General features: G+C 38.9%; 1 protein-coding gene across 1 annotated transcript in view; it reads right to left on the bottom strand.

The window, feature by feature from the left end:
• LOC147322265 (cadherin-12-like) overlaps positions 1 to 19,112 on the bottom strand; it is a 100,807-nt gene extending 81,695 nt beyond the window's left edge. The window contains exon 1 of the mRNA XM_086306747.1: positions 18,644 to 19,112. The gene's annotated coding sequence lies outside the window, so the exon portion shown is untranslated. The remainder of the gene's footprint in view (positions 1 to 18,643) is intronic.
• Between the last annotated feature and the right edge of the window lie 677 nt (positions 19,113 to 19,789).

The following is a 19,789-nucleotide window of genomic DNA, read 5'->3' on the forward strand; positions in this document are numbered from 1 at the left end:
ATATGGTCCTGAGTGACACCTGGGAAGTTGCTTTCCCCTATCTCCCCTCTTCTGCAGCACTGTAAATACTTCCACAGCGTAGGAGCTGAACGTGCCTGTCCTTCTGTAACTTTAAACCCACATGTTTGAGGTCTGATACCAATAATCTACCTCTGCACGCTGCTGCTTTGGCATTGCCACTCAATTGTACTCTACTGACGTGGTCAGGGATACTCATGGCCTTTTCCTATCATTTTTGTTTCATTAGAAGCTGTGGAATATCAGAGTCCATATCATTCATTTCTTCACTCAATTTCTATTTGAGTTTATCTAAAATGAAACACATCTGCCTCTCACAATTCGAAATTACAAAATTAGTCTGCAAGAAGAAAATGCTGTCCAGTCCCTTCTATTTATTTTTCTTTCTCATATCATTCTAGCAGGATTTTTCCTGCATACCAAAAGAAAAGTTTGTTTGTTCAGAAAATAAATAGAACATTTTGGCCTGATGTTTGGGGAAAAAAAGAGCTGTACTTATTTAGGACGAACCTGGAAGAAAAACATAAAAACTAAATAAAAGGTTTACACTCTGTGGGTAATGAAACCCCACAGTCTTCTACTCCCCTGTTGCAGATTTAAAGGCTTAGGATGTTTAAATGAGACAGGGAATTTTTATTCTCTTGACAATCTTTCCTGTTAACAAGCAGAGTTTCAGAAAACTGAGTTCAGTGGAAGCCTTTTTTGGTTTTGTTGTGAAATTCTAAACAATTTTAATCTCCTCAAAGCTGTCAAAAATGGGGAATTTCGAATACAACAGGAAAATTTCCTGAAACAAACCCCACAAAAATAAAAATGAGAATCAAAGAACTGAGTACTGCTGACACTGTGGGTGCCATCGGTGCTTGTTGAAGTGCCTGTTAAGAGGCTGGTGAGTGCAAGAAGGCTCTCCAGATAAGGTTAATTATACACTTTTAAAGTGTTTACTGACAAATTGTATTGTCTGTGTATTAATGTTCTAATGTAAAGGGGATTTAATGTTTCAGTTAAAATGTTGTTATTTTCCACTAATTCACAACAGCTTAGAAAGAGGCAAAACGATCAAGGGTCAGACAAATGCACAGGAACAAAAACCTGTGCAACAAATACTGATGGTAATTAATGTACGCCTACACCGATGGAAGTGGAATCATTTTTTTTTAAATTAAAAATGCTAAATTGTAGAAAATTATTGCATTTTTACATCTGACACTGTGTGAATTCATTTCTTATTTATTCTTCCAGTAATTTTGTGACACAGACTGGTTTACTTTATTCTTGAACGGGCACAATGATATGATTATAGAAATTCCAAATCTTAATCGTCTGGTATTAATGCTCTGCTGTAATGTGTGTGTTCGAACAAAGGGATCTTTGGGATCTGACGGCATCTTAGAGCGCTTATCTGCCTCTACTATTCAAGAGAACAAGCTTGTATCAGAGGCTGGCGTTTTGTTTTAAATTTGGGGTGGGTGTGGGGGGCACTGTTTCCTCAAAAGGGATTACTCAAATTTATTTCAGTATGCTTTCATCAACTGCACTCATAGTGTCACAGCTTTGCTGGTCTGAGTTGAGGTTAAATAAAACACATCATGAGCCACCAAACGGTAAATGAGGGGAGGGGGTGGGGCAAAACATGAAATTACTTAAAACGACTGAACGCATTAGTCCTTAAGCTTGGCTACTGTTAAAACGCCAAGTTTTCTGACATGCAGTCTGAATGCAGTATAAGTAATTTTAACACATTGTGTAACTTTGACTTTTAACTAAACACAGATGTTGCGTTATACTTTTATTGAGACTTTGGCAGGTTTAAATTATGCAGAAATAGCTCGTCTGTTCTGTTTTTGTATTTTTTTCAACACACATGTCAACTCAGCTTTTAAACTGACTGCTAGTTTTTATTTGAGGAGATACAGTAGTCTTGTTTTTCCTATCCTTCAGCATTCTGTCCTGCTGATTTCCCTTTTTTCCCCCCATCCCAGTATCATGATGGATGGAAGCAGAGCCACACAGCTTGTGGTGTTCTGGGTAGATCTGAAACCAGATGAACAGTCCGCAAGATTGCTAAATACAGCATACAGTGCAGCATTAGCACTGAATGCATAGTTAATAATTGATTTTGAAACATTTTATAATGATCATCAAATACCTGCACTCACTTCTTTCTTGCAGTCAACTCTATATGAAACTTGGGTTATGTGACCTCCCAAAACAACATGTAGAAACACTGAATGAAACAATAGCTCTTAAAAGTTAGCAATTAGAGTATAATGAGAAAATGCTATCGCAGAGAGGTTGTTTTTTAAATTATTTATGCGCTCAAATGGATTCAGTTGTGTACAGCAAATAGATAAACACCGGCTTGAGGTCACATATATGACTGTTATTACTACCACAGAAATACCACAGAAATTCTGCAGAACTCTATAGAAAACCCAGTTGAATATGTAAGTAGAAAACCTTTTTTTTATTTGCATGCCCCATCTAATGAATTTGAAATACCAGCATGTATTATCAAATAAGCAATAATTATTTAAGATATGACCTTTGTGACAACAAGGAGTAATGAAAATGATGTCCCAACTAAAAGAGCACAGGAAAGAGCACGCACAAAGTGAACAGTCTCTTCACATTTGGACAGACTTAAATATGTGGCCAAACCGCAGGTATTTCTATTGTTGGCCTACATGTGTTGAAACAAGTGATAACGAAGATGCAGTGTGACTGCAGGGAGTCCGCTACTGTTCTGGCACACTGAGCAGCACATTAACATTTAGATTTATTATGCAGAACCGTTGTATACATAGGTTCAATGTGTCTCTTAATCAGCCTGTATGAGAGAAGGACTAAACTATTGATTGGTGTTTCATGGATCGAACACTTGACATTTTATTTTGGGACTATCAGGACAACCTCCAAGATAAGGAAAAGAGAAGTGATCCTGACCGCATATCCCCATTTAAATGTTCTGAGGTGGTTGCTGTCATTTGAGATCAATGTGGATGCACACCTATTCTTCTTGAGTCGTTTAGTTGGACCTGTGATCACAAGACAGAGGTGGAGGATATTGCATGTAGTTTTAAAGTTAAATGGTTCGTACTAAACCTGGTATTTCCTGCCCTGTCTGACCCTAATTACTTGGAAGCATTGCCTAAAACATAAAAAGAAAAAGGTTCTTTAAAGCAGGGGCATGTACATCACATCTGTTCCTTGGTCGGGAAAGGTCTGGCATTATGAGCATTAATGAACTGTTAAATTAAAATCCTCATCAAAGGCCAATTTCACATGGCGAGCAGGCCGTTTTTATGTAGCTCACCCCTAGTGACCGGTGAACATTGAATTTCTGAACCCAACCTTGACAGTAAATGCAGCCTGGAGCTTGTTATTTATATTATTTATGTTAGCTTAGTAAATTATAGTTTTACTCTTGGAGCAATAGTTTCTGTTGTGTGAGCGACTGGACTTGTGCACAGTCAGACTGCTGCATCATTAAAAAAAAACATATCAGGAGTCTGATTTGTTGTCTTTTCTTCATGAGCAGTGCCTGTTGTGTATCTGCTGATGCAATTGACACTTTCTTTGTTGTCTTCCTCTTCCTGACACATAGAAGAGTAGCTTGCATCACTGCAACAGACTCCCCCATACCACACAGTTGGTGATGTTAAGTTATGTCGGTTTGTTTGGGGCTCCTGGGCAACTTTTATTGAAAAATCCTGGTTTAAGTATTGTGAAACAATAACATTTTCAGAACTGTAAGACAAGTGGAAGAAGAGAGAAGCTGGTTTAATTTGCATGCAAAAGATAGTGTAGTTACTCGTGTTTTCCCAGTTGTAGACAGCAAAACTGATTTAAATGAGCTTCATCCTTTTCTGAATCATTAATCGATGAAAAGCATGATTAAAACATGCTGTTCTTAAATGTAAGGTGACACATCTAACTTAGATTAATTAGATAGCTTATATAATCAATGCATCTATGTAGCTCATAGATGTAAGCCCTTTAAGAGAAACCTTTAAAATAGAAAAGTAGAATATCAGAAGAATGGAATGGAAGAATATCATATCAGTAACACAGCCAGGTTTATTTCTCCTTTATTGGAGTTATGTCCTTGAAATGAAACCTTGACAAAAAAAACAAAACTCTGCACCTAATTTCATTAACCGTTAGGTTTTTGCCAAGTCAGTGAACCTAAAATGATGCAGTTGAACTTTCTGGTCTCCACTATCTGTCACGGGTGGGCAGGTGTGGGAGTGAATCAACCTTAGACCAGGTTACTATTCTGTGGCCTCCAGTCAACCTCCACTCCTCCACAGCTGGCTCTATTTTATCCTTGGTTTTAATGGCTCTTTTATTTTCTCTTGCGTGGTGCACATTTTCTGCTCAACCATGCTGCAAAATAAAACTAGAAAGGGAGAGACAAAAGCAAATATTTTTGTCATGGTGTTCTGGGTTATTAGATACAGAATCACATTAAGCTGAGTCTCATTATCAGGGTAAAGATAAACACAAAGAACATTTGGGTTGGAAGTCGCTGATGTATAGTTATGATCATGTCATTGGTTTATGCTAATGAGCTTCTGTGTTTTTCATGTGTGTCCATGTAGCCAAATGGTCATGCTGGTACATATGTATATTAAAGTGTGCGAGTCTGTAACTGAGTGCAGAGTATCTCACTGTTAATGCAAGAAGACACAGAAGAACTGAGCAGTAAACATTTCTTTAGGCTTTTCATTGACTTGCAAGTGTTAGAAACCCAGTAGACCAATCACATCATCCCAAACTAATGGTCCATTATGCGCATTTCACACGCTTGAAATTTGGTGTAATAATTATCTAATTAATTAATGAAGATCAAAGAAATGCAAGTAAAAGAGAATGAGTTCAGGGTTTTGCCTTAGGCGGCCCCTCGGTGACCACACTATGTGATATAAATGATACGCCTCACGGAATCTCATCTTCCTCCCCTTTAGCAATTTGCACTGCAAGCTATTGATGTTTGCAGCATTGCAGGGTGATATTACTGTGCCGGCAAAAATGTCCACTTTAACCTGTGATACCTTTTTGTGCAAATAGAAGAGGGAACAGTTTTGTGAGTCAGTGACTTTGAGGTGGCTGTTTGGTGGGATTATCTTTTTGAAACTGTTGTGATCTCATTTATTTGGCATTTCCCCTGCCTGCTGTCGTCTGCCACTGATTACTGAGAAACAATACGAGACACAAAGCTGTCAAAGAGCATTAGGACAGGCAAGGATGATATGCTTTCAGTTAAAACAGAGGTTGTTTTTTGGGGGTTTTTTGTATACACAGCACACTTCCAGCTCAGCGTAACTTCACGGCATATAAGCCTGCGCTTGTCTGAAATTGAAAACAGATTTTATAAGTAAATAAAAAAAAAAAAAGCTGCTACATGCATCTTTATTTGACTCTCTTCCTTTGAGAGTTTTTCCCAGTTTTTTTGCTCACAGTTTGACTTCCATGTCGCTCCCCTGTCCTGAAATTCCTTTTCAAGCTGTCAAGTTCTCATCTCAAAGCACAGATAATGTAATGGACCCTCAGCTGAGCCTCACTATTATAATAGAGTGGCCTGACCTCACAGGCATTCAGAAAGCTACTTAAGCCCCAGTGTTTTTCAGCACTTAATTAAAGTGACACGAGCCTCATTCCAACAGTGTGCAATCAAAGCATTCTTGAAGGTATGACAGTCTTTATTTCATTGAAGTGGACTGCTCATGCTCTTCAGTTTCAATGCAGATGAATGAAGTTTCACAGGCAGCAGTAGCGTGTCTTGTATGAAATGGTAGAATTACACAGGGACTAAACAAAAATGTAAACTTCAGAGTCAATCTGAGTGCACGCTATTAAAAATGAATTGGCACTGGGATTCCGTTTGTAGTGTTTATTGATTAATATTTAAGAATTCTGAATGCTGTCAAAGAGGCCCCATCAGCTTTTGTAATCAAGCATCGCAGTTCAACATTATTAGCCTCAAGCAGTGCTGGCATAATCACTCAGCCAGGTAATATTAAAAGGTGGGCTCTTTCAGGGCCTCAAGTGACATAACTGCCTTAATCAAACAGTTATCACGCAAGAGGCCAGAGGGAGAGGGAATAATGAGAAAGCAATATCCTAGATTAAGAATTAGTCTTTTCTGTAATGGCCCTGTCTCACTGGGTCAATGGTGCATAATGGTATGGCATACAAAACTGGAGAAGAAGATCTGAGGTTGCTGCACTTGAGTTTCATGACTCACACTGATGGGAAGAAAACGGGAACATTTTCCCCCGCAACAAACCAAGTCGAAATAAATAAATAAATAAAGAGTACAGGTCTCCGGCTTTTCCTGCTCATAAACAACACAGTTAGGTTTGCCTGATAGTCTGTCTGTGTCACTTTGTTTCCTCTGTTTTGAAGGCTCTTCATGTCCTTTATGGCATTTGTGTGCATCTATGTTTGTTGTTAAATTTGGACGTTAAAGCTAATTGTCAGCAGTTACTCCTCTATTTAAAAGCAGCAATATTGACTGTTTAATTGCTGCAAAAAGTGTATTTATTGACTTCGGAAAAAGAAATATCTCTGTGCTGGTTTATTTTATAAAGGACTCTTTCAGTATTTAAAATGGTATAATATCTTTTGTCTGTTAAGCAACAGCGCTGGACATAAAATTCCCTTTGGGAGGAACTCTCTCACTTGCTTTCCTTCTATTGTACTTTCTTCTTTGCAAGCTGTATTGAAATATTGAAAAGATGGAGTCTAATGCTGACAATAGCTATAAAAGGTTTATGAATAACTTCACATACCACATTTCATCTCCTCTACATTATTCTGTTCCAGTTAGCAAGTAAACTTTGGGAAGAAAAGGTGTTGGCATGTGCTGAAACTGGAGCAGGTTAATATGAATTCCGTTAAAAACAGAAAAAACCCTTTGCCAGAAAATACAAATTATTCATCCATCATCCATTGAACTGAAGTGAATATAAAACTATTCTATACATAGGTGTTTCAAAGCAGTCTCTTACTGTAAGCTGTATACCAGGTATGATGTTATGCAACAGGAAGAAGATATTTTTGCTCTTTGCTGGCTGTCGGCTGCAATACACTCAACCTCTACTTCTTCGTCTGAAAAGCTAAATGCAAATATATAGATAAGCTGCAATGTTTACATGTTTATAATCTATTATTTTAATCACACGTAGCCGATTTCACTGCTTCAGCATGAACAAGAAGTATTTTCTTATTTGGTTATAAATGACTAGAAATTGCATCCATAAAATTCTAAAAACAACAGTATAAGCGGGAGGAAAATTAATCTTCATGTGGATTTTTTTTCTTTTGTAGAGGAGAAAATTAAGTGTTGATGAGCAGCTACTGTGAGGCATCGTCTGTATAATCTGACAGCGCTATGCGGCTCCTTTTTTTTTTTTTTTTTTTTTCCCCAGCTGCTTCAACCATCAAATCATTATTTTCCCAGAGTAACTGTTAATTATGTAATCCCTGTTCGTGTGATAAGATAAGAGATCAGCCATGTGTTTCTTGAATGAGTCACATGTACCAGTTATTTGCCTTTTTTATTTATTTCTTTCACAGTTATCGTGCGTAACGTGTAGAGACATAATCATCACCCGTCACCCAAAAACATCTGCAGAATGTTTTAATTATGTTTCTTTGAGGTGGAAAGTAAATGGCTCTCTGTAGAGTGAAATAAATGGATTACATTTTTGTACGCAATGTTGCTACACCAGTTCATACTCGGATTACATGGAATTTTATTGTTTTTTTCTTTGACTAAATCCAAGTTTACAGCACATTTTGTTATCTTAACCACAGTCGCAAACCTTGTCATATTAGGTTTAAGTCAAAACTCTGTGCACCATGCAGTCCCGAGTACTTGTACTGTGTGTACTTTGACTCTTATTCAATGATGCAATCAAAGTGCCACATGACAAAGTGCATTAGTAGTCACATAAAATTAATGAAAATAAGTGCACTGGTCCACATGTCGGGTTAATGTGCAATACTCCAAAAACAACAGAGACCGCCACTATTGTTGCACGATACAAAAACATTTTGGGGAATAATTCTCACCCTAACTCTTAAAATCACACAGTCTAAAACAGATCATCTCTGCCAGTAAGAAATAGTTCTCTTGAGTCATGACACTAACATAAGCTGTTGTATTTTTTTTGTTTTTTCTTGGATGCAAGCACACACGAGTGTTGCCAGTCACTTGAATATTGGCAGCAGTCGTTAATGACACTGACAGAGAACCAAAAAATTAGCTAAATCTTCAATGTCAAATTTCTTGTTGAATTATAACATATTTCAGTTGATTTAATTCTTTAATTAAAGATGTTACTCAAGTCTTCAGATGTTTGTTTAGATACAGTCAATATCCTTTACTGCTTTTCCAACTTTGTGAGCCTGGAGTGTATACACTGTCCCTGCTGACTAATGGCGAAAGGTGAGCTGCACCTCAGAGTCCATCACAGGGCTAACACAGAGAGACAGACAATGACCAGTTAACCTGACAAACATGTCTTTGGGCTGAGTAAGGAAAGTGGATCACCCAGAGGAGACCCGTGCAGGCAGAAGGAGAACAGGGACAAGGCCCCAGGTTAAAACCTAGGTCCTTTTTTACTGTGAGGCTGCAGTGCTAATGGATAGCGCTATATAAAGAAAATATAGCCTTGCCGGATGCTTTGTTGTCCTAGTTGGCCCAGTTACTTGTGCAATGCATGTGGTTTTGATAAAGAATACAAATTGTATTTAAAAATGTATGAAGGGACTTTTTTTTTTTTTTATTTAAAAAGAAAAGCATTGTTCTGTGTGTGTAGTTTAGATTTCCCTTTCATAAATTATATTTTGTAAACACTGTGAACCTTTTGTTACTGCAGGTTATTTGATCAAACATGTAACCAATTTTAAGTTACTAAAACATAGCCAGAGTGATTTATAGCTCTATATAACAAAGATGATAGATCTGTCAGTCTAGTGGATTGTGCAGACTACCAGAAATGGGGTTCACAGAGGCCTTGCTTGGAGAAGGGTGACTGAGCACATTCTTGTTTATCTTCTACACAATGAAGTCTTGCTCATCAGGAAAACTCAGCAGGCTAGGCCACAGCTGTCAAAGACACAGGCACCAAGCCTTTGGGGTTTTGTTTTGAATTTTGCTTTGTGTGACTCATTGTTCTGCTCTGCAGAAGTAAAGTACAGCAGAACCTGTGGAAGTTTGGAGCACTTCCACTTTGAGGGTAGTTAGAATTGGAAAAAGCCACCCATGCTATTTAAACAGCGACCACTGATAACCTGCTTTAATAGCATGTTCATATAGATTCAGGTAATTACTTGTTTTATTTACATCGGACAGAGCAGTAAACCACAAAATAATGTCCTTACAGTTAGGGCTGCCACAAACAATTATTTTGATAGTCGACTAGTCACCAATTATTTTTGCGATTAGTCGACTAATCAGATCATGCATCCATTGGACGTACAGCGTACAGCTTATTGCACCAGCAGCATCTGCTCTTATATAACTATCATTAGCTTACAGCTTTAAGTGTTTAAGGTATGTGCTAACTAAAAATAAAGACAAGATGATAGTTTATTAAATTTTAATGAAATTTGCAGATTGTTTCGGTGAAGTTTAAGAAACTCCTTGCTATCTAAAATCTAACAGGACACCGGAGTAAATTCTCCAGCATCTCACACTTCTGATAATCAGCTGTCTGCTTGACGTTTGTTCAGCTGTGTAAAAACTATAACTATAATCTCAGCCAAACCGATTTACTCAGGAACAAATAAAATACAAAAAAAAAGCCAAATAATAACATTTTTAAGTTATCTAAGTGACTTATATATGTTTAACCTGAGTAGCGTAAGACGGCGGTGGGTTTGAAAACGATTTGCCGGGAGTCCGGTGTTCTCATGGGCTCTAGTGACCTAGCCCCCGGCTAGCTATCGAGCTAGTGGGTAACAGACGTCACCGAAAACGTCGGAGCGCTTTTGAAAATATGTGGTGTCTTGATAAACTGAGCAGATATTTGAGGTTTACACAGCTACATTCTCACCTGAAAATATGTTAAACGTTTATTTTGTGACCCAGAAAGAATAATAAGAGTAACATTAAAACTAACTAGCTGCCGCCATTGTTGGAAACTGAGCTGGGCAGCGCTATGAATTCTGGGACACAGCTTCTTCTTCTTCTGGGTTTAACGGCAGCTGGCATCCTTGTACATGCACTGCTGCCATCTTCTGTTTCAGTCCGTTATTACACTCTTAAATCCTACTACTTATTCCTGCGTCTTTTGTGATCTTACAAAGCTTCAAACGACGCGTCGACTATTAAATCAGTCATCGACGATTTTGATAGTCGACGTAATCGCGACTAGTCAACTAATCGTGGCAGCCCTACTTACAGTGTAAGTAGATTTTGTAAGTAAACTGCAAGACAGCGTGTTCGTTCAGCATTAAGAACCCTGTGATATTGTAGCCAAGATGTTTTGCATGGACCTGACACTAGTTTTGACCAGCCAGATCAAGGCAACCTGTCTTGAACTGTCTGTTGCACTGACAATTGTATTTGACTGTTAAAATCCACACTCAGTATTCAGATCCTCTCATTTTCAGATACAGTTCTCTTTTCTTTGAAGCACACAATAAGCATATTTCCATCCCCGGTTGAAAGGCCGCCTTTGTGTAATAGGTAATATTTCACTAGTGCTTTTTATTTATTTTCTTTTTTTTTTTCTAGTGTACTCAACACACTTTCAGAAAAAATACATCCCGTAAACACAAAGAAACTGTCTTGTTCCTCTGACCATTTCACCGTGTTCAATGGGTTATTTCCAGATGAGACATTGTGACATAAACCTGTCAAATTCTTTTGGCATAATATATTGATTGTAGAGAGGGACTTTCCATGCTAATCTCAAGTATTCCAATCAGCACTTTTGATGTAGGTCACCTCAGTGTCACACTGCTTTTAACTTCCAAGTTTAGCATGAAATTACTTTGAAAGCTTTTCAACTTTAACAATGACTCACGCTTCTTCTTAACATTTTTAAGTACTGAATCAAACTATTACAATCTTTTTTTGATTTGTTGTGCTCCTTTTTGGACCTTAACCGTAACATTATTAGAAATCTTTCAAGGGAATAAAAAGGGAATAAAAAGAAAGCATAGTTAGTTACACAGAGATAATCTTTGAATTGGTAACTAACTTGACAAACTGTTGGTTTTAATAGCTGGTGATTTGTGCCTGTCCGTGTAGTGACATTAACAGTTTATAAAGACTGGGACATATCAGGGCACGCTCTCTCAAAAAAAAAGTTCTTTGTCACGTCTTTGAAACCCGTGGCCTCTATTTACAGGTAAACACAATACATTAACCCTCGTGAATCTTCATCCCTCACATCCTTTTCCCGCATACACTGTGTCCTATTCATCACAGGTGCTTGCACACACCAAAGAAAAGTACCATCATGCTGACCTTGAGGAAGTCTCGCTCATAAGAAGACTAACCCAGGCCAAGATCTAGGGTCTGTCAGGATGATTTCTTATTCTATTTAATGGAAGAAGTGCAACGCTTTATCACTCCCCAAGTTCATGGTTTATATAAGACATAAGAGGCAAACCTGTTTGAAATGGCAAGCTGTTAAGTCAAAAACCCTGTATACAAAAAAGACATGTCCTTAAGAGTCACAGTGATTTAAGTGTGTTGGGAATGAATGGGTAATTTCAGATTGGATTGGCGCTCTTCTCAATAGTAAACTAAAAAGCAGACAACAATGTTTGCCTATCTCAGGGACCTTTTTCACAGAGGCATTTACTGGAAGATAAGCACGAACGAATACGATAGAAACAGCTTCTTTGTCCTCAAGACGTGATCAAAGACGACACTTCAGAGTCTTAATTCTTTTCCTCCAAAGGTTTTTGATTTGGCTGAAATCTCGTAGTAGGCTAATTTGAACAACACCTCCTAAATTACAGTGTCGTCAGTTGTTTAATATGAAAGTTTACTAACTTTCTTTTTTCTGCAGCTAATTAATCAAAGATTGCCTAAAATGCATGTTTTTGGTCCCATTCAAAAAGCCAACTTTTGCTAACATCAGCATCTTTATGTGCTGCACAAAACTCTAGAAAGTGTGTCTTTAATTCCAAAACCCACCAGTTTTAATTAATCCTAAAAAACCAACAACAAAAACTCTACAAAGTTTCATGTCATGTTTCTGCAGACACTGAGTGCAACCTCCATCGGCAATGGTTGACAGGCCTAACAGCCTGACTCTAGGATGTACCAATACTGTGATAACATGAATGAGTGATAATTCAAGTGATTTTTGTGGTTAGCGCCCATATCAAACAGCAGCCTGCAACTGTGCTAGCTCAGCCCCTGTTCTACTTCAGTAAGTTATGATGTAATTTTCCTTTCTACCACAATAATGATAAGAGGAGGAGATACCAGCGGGAGCAACTTCCATGGGTAATTTTATCAAATCACCTTGAACACCTACACCAGCCGTTTTATGCACACAGGACTGAAATTACACCTCAGATATTATAAATCATACAACTGTATTTATATGCCCTTTTTGTTCTTTTAGTTTGTGGCTCACCTGTAGTTTGGAAGATCTTAGAAATATCTATACAATATTCTCCAGTGTCAAAGACTTATGAAATTGATACTGTGATAGTATTGCTGGACATGGGAAACGGAGTATAAAACACTTCGGCTTCACCAGCTGCATTACTGAAGTCTACTTTCCGGATGATTAGCTTCTTCAGGTGTTTTAAACAAAATGTATTTGCTGAGGGTACTTCATGAAAAAGTAGTGTTTGCTGCACTTGGATATTGTCATTGAAGGAGCTAATTTCATTTTAATTAAATACAAAAGAGTTATAATTAATAAAGTAACAATTTTATGCAGCATGTAGTAGAAGAATGAATGAATTAATTGCAAAGTTTTCTTGAAAACTGAAAAAGGAGGCATTGCCGATAATATATACTGAACCAGACAACAACACATTCATCTCCTTAAATCAAAATTAAGCTTGTATTTAGCATTAATAAGATTGACCATGTAGCCTCATTATATACTATACTAAGTAATGAGCATTAAAGTGAGACAAATATGTTTTCGAGCTAAATGTGTATGACTGATAAAATGGTGATGCTAATTGAATGAAAAGTGGCAATTAAAAATAACCCAACATACCATCAGGTTTTTGTATTGTTTTAAATCCTTTTACAAGTTGTGACCAAAACTGCAACCAAATGAATAAAATAAATAAAGCAATACATACATGAATAAATGTTAATGCCCCTAGTTGCCAACTTTGGTGGTAGCCTGTGAAAACCCTGCCATTTTAAAATCTATGCTAATCAAAACTCATCACTCTTGTTATTTTTTTTGCTAATGCTCAGCTTAGTAGTGTTTAAATGTGATGCAGTCATTCAGTTTTCCACTGCTTCAGGTGCACCAGCAGACTATATTCTTTCTCTCCATATCCTCTTACAGCCGGGTTCGTAATGGTTGCAGATGGCTAGGAGGTCCCTCGACTTCCTTGGCTCATCTCTTATGCTTTCATTACCTCAGCTTTGAGCACTCCATCTTTGGCGTTATTGAAGCTAAAGCCAATGGCTTGACTTGGCTTGGGATCACGGGCCTTTAAAATACTAATGCCTGCTTCAGGATGTTCTGTATCACGTTTTATTTTTTGTCTGGCCTGGGGATGTCACTGTATTTGTATCTCAGTGCTCATCTTATCATCACCGACGGATTAAGTGACGGATTGCCAACATAGAAACGATTCCCAGTGTTTCCTGAAGAGCCGAACTCAAATGAAAATAAACTTGCGATAATTTTATTGACCCGTTAAAGCCAAGGGGTTGCAGTCATCTGCGAGATTTAATCAGTTCACCAGAATAGAGTATTCCATATCTGCCTTCCTCTTTCCTGCAGGACTTCCACAGCCCTGTTCAGCCCCTATAATGAAAGGCCCCCCAGCACCCTCTCTAAAAATCATTACAATCTCCCTCTACCTCTAGGGTCAGTAAACTAATAGTCATTCACCTGTGTGACAGGAAATCTTTCCCACGTCCCCCCCTGGGGCGAGCGAGGTTGTGTTTAAGGTTATAAAGTCGAGTCCAGCCAGAGATGACTGTTTATTGTTTGGACGACTCCCGGTGATTAAATGTTTGTCAGATCGAAAGTATTTCATCACAAATGCAGAGGATGGAGATTACATATATAACCTGCTAATTGCCTGTCTGACCAAGACTGAAAACAATGCAACCAGTTATTCAGTGCTCTTCGAATATGGAGACACAACAAAGAACAACTTTTATAAATGGTGGCGTAAAAGCGTTGGCACAAAAACACCCTCAATCATCTGCTTGTACTTGTGCCTGTGCTTTGCCTCTGGTGATTTTTATAACCCCAACTGTTTCTGCCCACTGTTGGCTGAGAATCTGTGGTGGATTTCTCAAAGGGATGGCACAAATACATTCAAAGACGCAAAGGCCCAGGGGCCTCTTTGGGATATTTAAAGACTTTGCACTGCAATGTTAAAATCATTTATGAAAGAAAGTTCATAAAGCAATCGAACAAAAGGAGAGACAATGATGTGACCCCACTTTCCTTGAAATATCTTCAAAGGGAATACTTAAAAAATCAGAGGCATTTAGGTGAAACTCTTAAAGGATGTGGAAAAGCAGCTTAATAATGTCAATGAAGAAGGAATAAAAAACTGTTGTCATTTTCCTTGATGCTTCCAACTGTGGGCATTTTAAGATAAGCCACAGCAGTGCTCAGATATGAGTAATAATCAATGTTGAAACTCGGCACAGTTGAGTCCTGCCTCACCTTTTATCTCACACAGAACACCACACTGAGCTCACTGTTTTGTATTTTCGTAGGGCAAAACAGTTGTGTCCTCTATAAATTGTATCGTCAGGTAACTGCATCCTTCCTACTTCTGTTTTCACCATTGCTTCAGACAACAAGCGTATACCACAGGGAAGGTTATATTCGTTTTCCTTCCAGAAGGAGAAAAGAATATATATTAAAGAAGAAACACCAGCATCAGACGGCTGCAGAAACTGTGAGGTTTTACCTCTGCTGGGTATTAATACCACAGAGAGGAAGAAACGACACGTCTCAAAAACTGACAAACGAGCAGAGACAAATCCATATAAATAATTACTAAGTAGAGTGAAGAGGAGTTGCCCATCATTCAGAGTAGAAGCGTGCGCAATATCTCCTAGAGATTGAGAGTCATCCATCACTGCAAGACTTTAATTTGAGATGTTTAGGACTCTTGCTGATGAGAGCCTGGTCTTAGAGGTCTGCAGGGTTCTTAGTTGAGAGCGGCTTGCGGGAGGGGGTGTGGGTGGATGAGGGCAAGAAATCACTGCCTTACACAAAGCGCATTTATGCAAGTACAATAAGGACTGCAGACAGAACAACTGAATCCACTGTCTGATTAGCATTCAGATGCTTTAATCGATGGAGGCAAGTTTCTGACAGATGGCTTATTACATCTTGGGGTGCTACAGAAATGAACACAGACACTTTATTGTCACACAAACACACACACACTCGGACACACCTCATTTAGAGTGGAATGATGTCAAAATGAGTCCGTTGAGTGAGGGCGGAGATTGAAGAGCCCAAGGTAAAGAGAGTCTGGGGACTTCAAATAATCTCAAGTATTGATTCTGTTTAAGCCCAAGGCTCTTGATGGACACTTACTTCAAAATGCAGTGATAGGTAGCATATCTGTATGACTGATCACCGTAGTTCTGCTTACGGTAAAGGCTGCAGACTCTCCATAAATAACAGCTCAGCCCTAATCAAACAGAGCAGTGGATCCTAACGTATGATGACAGCTTTGTAGACCTAATGCTGTAATTTACCACAAAGCACTCAGGGTTGCCATTAAATTTACATGGACACAGTGCAGAGAAAGGCATCAGGAGCTGCTTGGCTTTACATTTTCCTGGGCTCATGGTCTCATACGGACAGCTGACAAATTAAAGGAAAAACCTGAATGACTGAGTGAGTAGTTAGAGGTATTTTGCTGGTGTGGTTTGGATCCACTTTATCTCTTTAGAGTTAGCAAATCAATACAAAGTTGTTCTGAGTGGTCACCTTTGTTCTGTACTGAAACATGTCTACCCTGATGTGAGCAGTCAGGACTCAGAGCACCAGGATGAAGATGCTCTTGTTCACAGAGAATGAAAAGTCAGTGAAAGGTTTGGGTTGTGGCTCTTACGCTACCCTCCTCATAGACACCAGATCTCAGCAGTACTAAACACCTGTGCAATATTTAGACCACTCAGTGCACTTAATGCAGACGATAACAAATGTTGTCATCAAAACTCTAAATTAAAGAATACATGTTCAAAAGTTGCTGTCCCATGCCTCCTTTCGAGTTACAAAGACTTGGTGAATAAAACAAATCAGAGTGAGGCTTACTAAGTCACTTGATGTCCTTTCATTTGTCACCCATCTATCAGGGCATTTAGGAAACTAATCATATGCATTACTCTGGACATTCCACATTTACATTTACAACAAATAGAACAAAGTGCTAATATCTTTTTTCATAGTGCCTTGAGCTAAATTAATTCTAAATCCCAAGAAGTAATCAAACATAATTGTCAGTTGTTGTGATTAGAAGAGGTAGTTAAAAAACAAGACATGCTCATCATAATTTTGTTGGTCATTGAGACCTGATTACATCCATGTAAATAGAAGGCAGTGTGGGGATCTGAAATCTGCAAGGATGCCGCTTATTCCCGTTGCAGACAAATTTCACTTATGCAGGGCAATGCTGAAAATCTAAAACAAAATATGCAAACCTGACATTGTTTTATTCTTAAAAAAAAGTTGTTCATTTATTTCCTATAGATTGCCTGTCGTTTGGAAAGCGTTTCCTTCCACCTCACGCTGTCTCCAAAGTGGCTAAAATAATTGTCCTAATATGCACCCGAGTCAGCAGATATCACTGTCATCACTTAATATACCATAAGTATACTGCATGCCTCTTCATTTATCCCCTCTAATGCAGTTATAATACCTGAGTGGTTGGTGGCTGCATGCCCTGAATGCTCATTTTCTGCACAGTAGCCTCTGTGTACTCAGAGGGTCCAGCTCCTCTTTTTCCTCTGGAAGTGGACTCCTTGGAGCGTAATTTGATTATTCCAAAGCAGGTGTTTTCAGCTGAATGCTGATAAGAAGACTCAGCTCCTCTGACACTAAAGTGAGTTACATTAGACGTGCTTAAAGTAGAGGAAGGCAAGAGACTTTTTTTTTTTTAATCTAATCTGTAAGTAAAGATGGGATTGACTTTGAAAAGCTGTGCTTGAATTCAAAAGGTATCGCTTTAGACTGAAATGATGTTACACAGAGAGATTGGGAAGTTTGCGATCTTAATTACTCCTGCTGCAATAAAAATGACGCACATTGCTTCAGAAGTCTGGTAAGTCCATTGTGTCTGTGTCTGTCCACTGCATGATCTCGTCTGAGAAATGCAAATTTGATGCAATTACAAATCACAGCGGAATTGCCGATGTAATGATCAGATATATATATTTAATGCAAATGTCTCAGCATTGCTGGAGGGTACATTTCCATATTTTGTGGCCTAAGATTTCCATTCTAGCTCATCCAAATAAGCATCTGTTATGCAAAATGGGGGCAAGGTTGCATCTGCGATCCCATGTTTCTCAGCAAATCAGATTCTGTCAAGCCTATCTGATATCCTCTTAGATTGTTCTCCCTAATCCCTTTCCACACCACAAGAATGGCCTTACCAACTAATGATGTTGCAGATATACACTATTCAAACAAAAAGAATAATCTCAAGCCTGTGATTGAGCCATCAGACCTTGCGTGCTCTTACTCTCAGCTAAAAACGTTGATATTAGTGCTAATTTGAAGCTATTGATTTAAATATTTTACTATAGTTTGATTTTTTAAGAAGGAAAGCATGGTCATGTTCATGTTTTTCTTTTTTTTCTTTTTTTTTGGGGGGGGGGGGTTGGTATTTTGAAGTCGCAAGGAAAACTTGCCAAAGCCACTTGACACACCATGGTGTGTTAATCAGTGTTGAGCACCCTCCAGTACACAGAGTTGAAAAGCTTCACAGTCTTTTGTATGTAGACGAGCTGAAATAACGGAGACCTACAAATGGGGTTAGCACATTTAGAGTGAAGCGTTCCCTGACATGTGACTAATTGACACTCACTGAATTCTCATTTAATTCTGGGAGACGTGACAGAGTCCAAGAGGCAGACAACTAAATGTCTGCCGTCGTCAGAGTTAAACGGCATTACAACACTGTCAAGGGCACTGCCGATCCAAATTTCATCCCACTTAACTAGCTTTTGCAAAGAAGAGTCTCAACTGTGTGTCTCAAAGAAACGATGACAGTGACTTAATCGAATAAAGCTCCGTCTATTCTGTGAAGCTCTGTCAACAAGCTGTAAAACGAGTCTCAACTAAACCAAGTAGCTGCAGAGTTGCTGGAAATCAGTTTAAATTAGATGGAGGCGAAAACTAGGATGTGAAATGCATAGAGGCAGAGTGAAAATATCTCAAAGAGAAGATGCACTTACCTTTAGTGGTAACTTTAGAGCGGAGTCGTAGCCAGCTTAATCCAAATTCTCACTGAATCAAACTGTCCTCCCACCTTTATGCAAGAGCAAGCTCTATCCTTCTCTTCCTTTTAATTCCCTCTCTCACCCTGCCTTCCTCCTTGGTGCCTTTCTTTCATTATCCCGCTCTCTGTGTACACTTTGAGCCCACGCTAGATCAGAACAGATGCTTATGAGTGAACGCGCTACGCGAGGCACTGAGACAGCAGCTTTGGAATAGCTGGAGAATTACACAGGAGCTGTAGCAAAGACGAGTGTGTCCGTACCGTTACAAGGTGACGACTGAGGGAGGGCGAACGAGTCAGTGAGCAGTGAAGTTAGCTAGTGTGCGAGTCTGTGTGTGCGTGTATCGGAGAGTGAGAGAGGAAGTGTGTGGAGGAGTGAGAGAGCGAGGGAAAGAGACAGGGAGAGCGTTTGTGAGCGCTGCTGGCTTCAGTGGCGAGCAACGGTCGTGATTGCATTGGTGCAAGACAGTAGAGCAACACCTCTCTTCAAAACCCTTTACCCTCCCCATCAGGTCCCCTGAGTACCGGAGATCTTCATCATCAAGCAGATTAAACCGACCAGTAAGCACCCCACCCCCAAAACTCCCAATGACACACGCACACACACACACACAGAGGCAATGATGCATGCTGTGGTCCCTGGGGATATTCTAATCAGAAAGACGGTTGGAGATGCTTCCTTTGTCCAGAGCTCATGTGGATGTTGTGCATTTAAAATTCAACTGAAATTAGATGACTTATTTGTATTTGCAAACAGAAGCGAGTTAATCATTTCTTTAAAAAGAAGATTCACGTAGATCTGTGTGTTTGGTTTTCTGAAGTTGTTGGGACTGTTGGGCAGTGCTTTGAAGAGTATAGTGTTGGGTAGGGCCATTATCCTGGACTGAGTGGCAGCTGAACCAGCCAGATGGAGGTGTAGTGTAAATAAACTCACAAGCTAAAACTGAAATTTGCCAAATCACCAAAACTGCATTTGGTGATTCATTTTAAGAGGTGAAAAGAAAGTCTTCATTATTATCGTTTTTGCACATGAAATCTAGCGTTGTTCATACATAGCAATGATGTAGCCTTCTGCAAATCCATCAAGCTGGTTTTTGCAGTG

Source organism: Aulonocara sp. 'chitande type north' Nkhata Bay, linkage group LG9 (genome assembly GCF_057382095.1).
Source record: "Aulonocara sp. 'chitande type north' Nkhata Bay isolate Kocher_YH1m ecotype deep benthic linkage group LG9, A_spYH_male_GT1.1, whole genome shotgun sequence".
Classification (NCBI taxonomy): domain Eukaryota; kingdom Metazoa; phylum Chordata; class Actinopteri; order Cichliformes; family Cichlidae; genus Aulonocara; species Aulonocara sp. 'chitande type north' Nkhata Bay.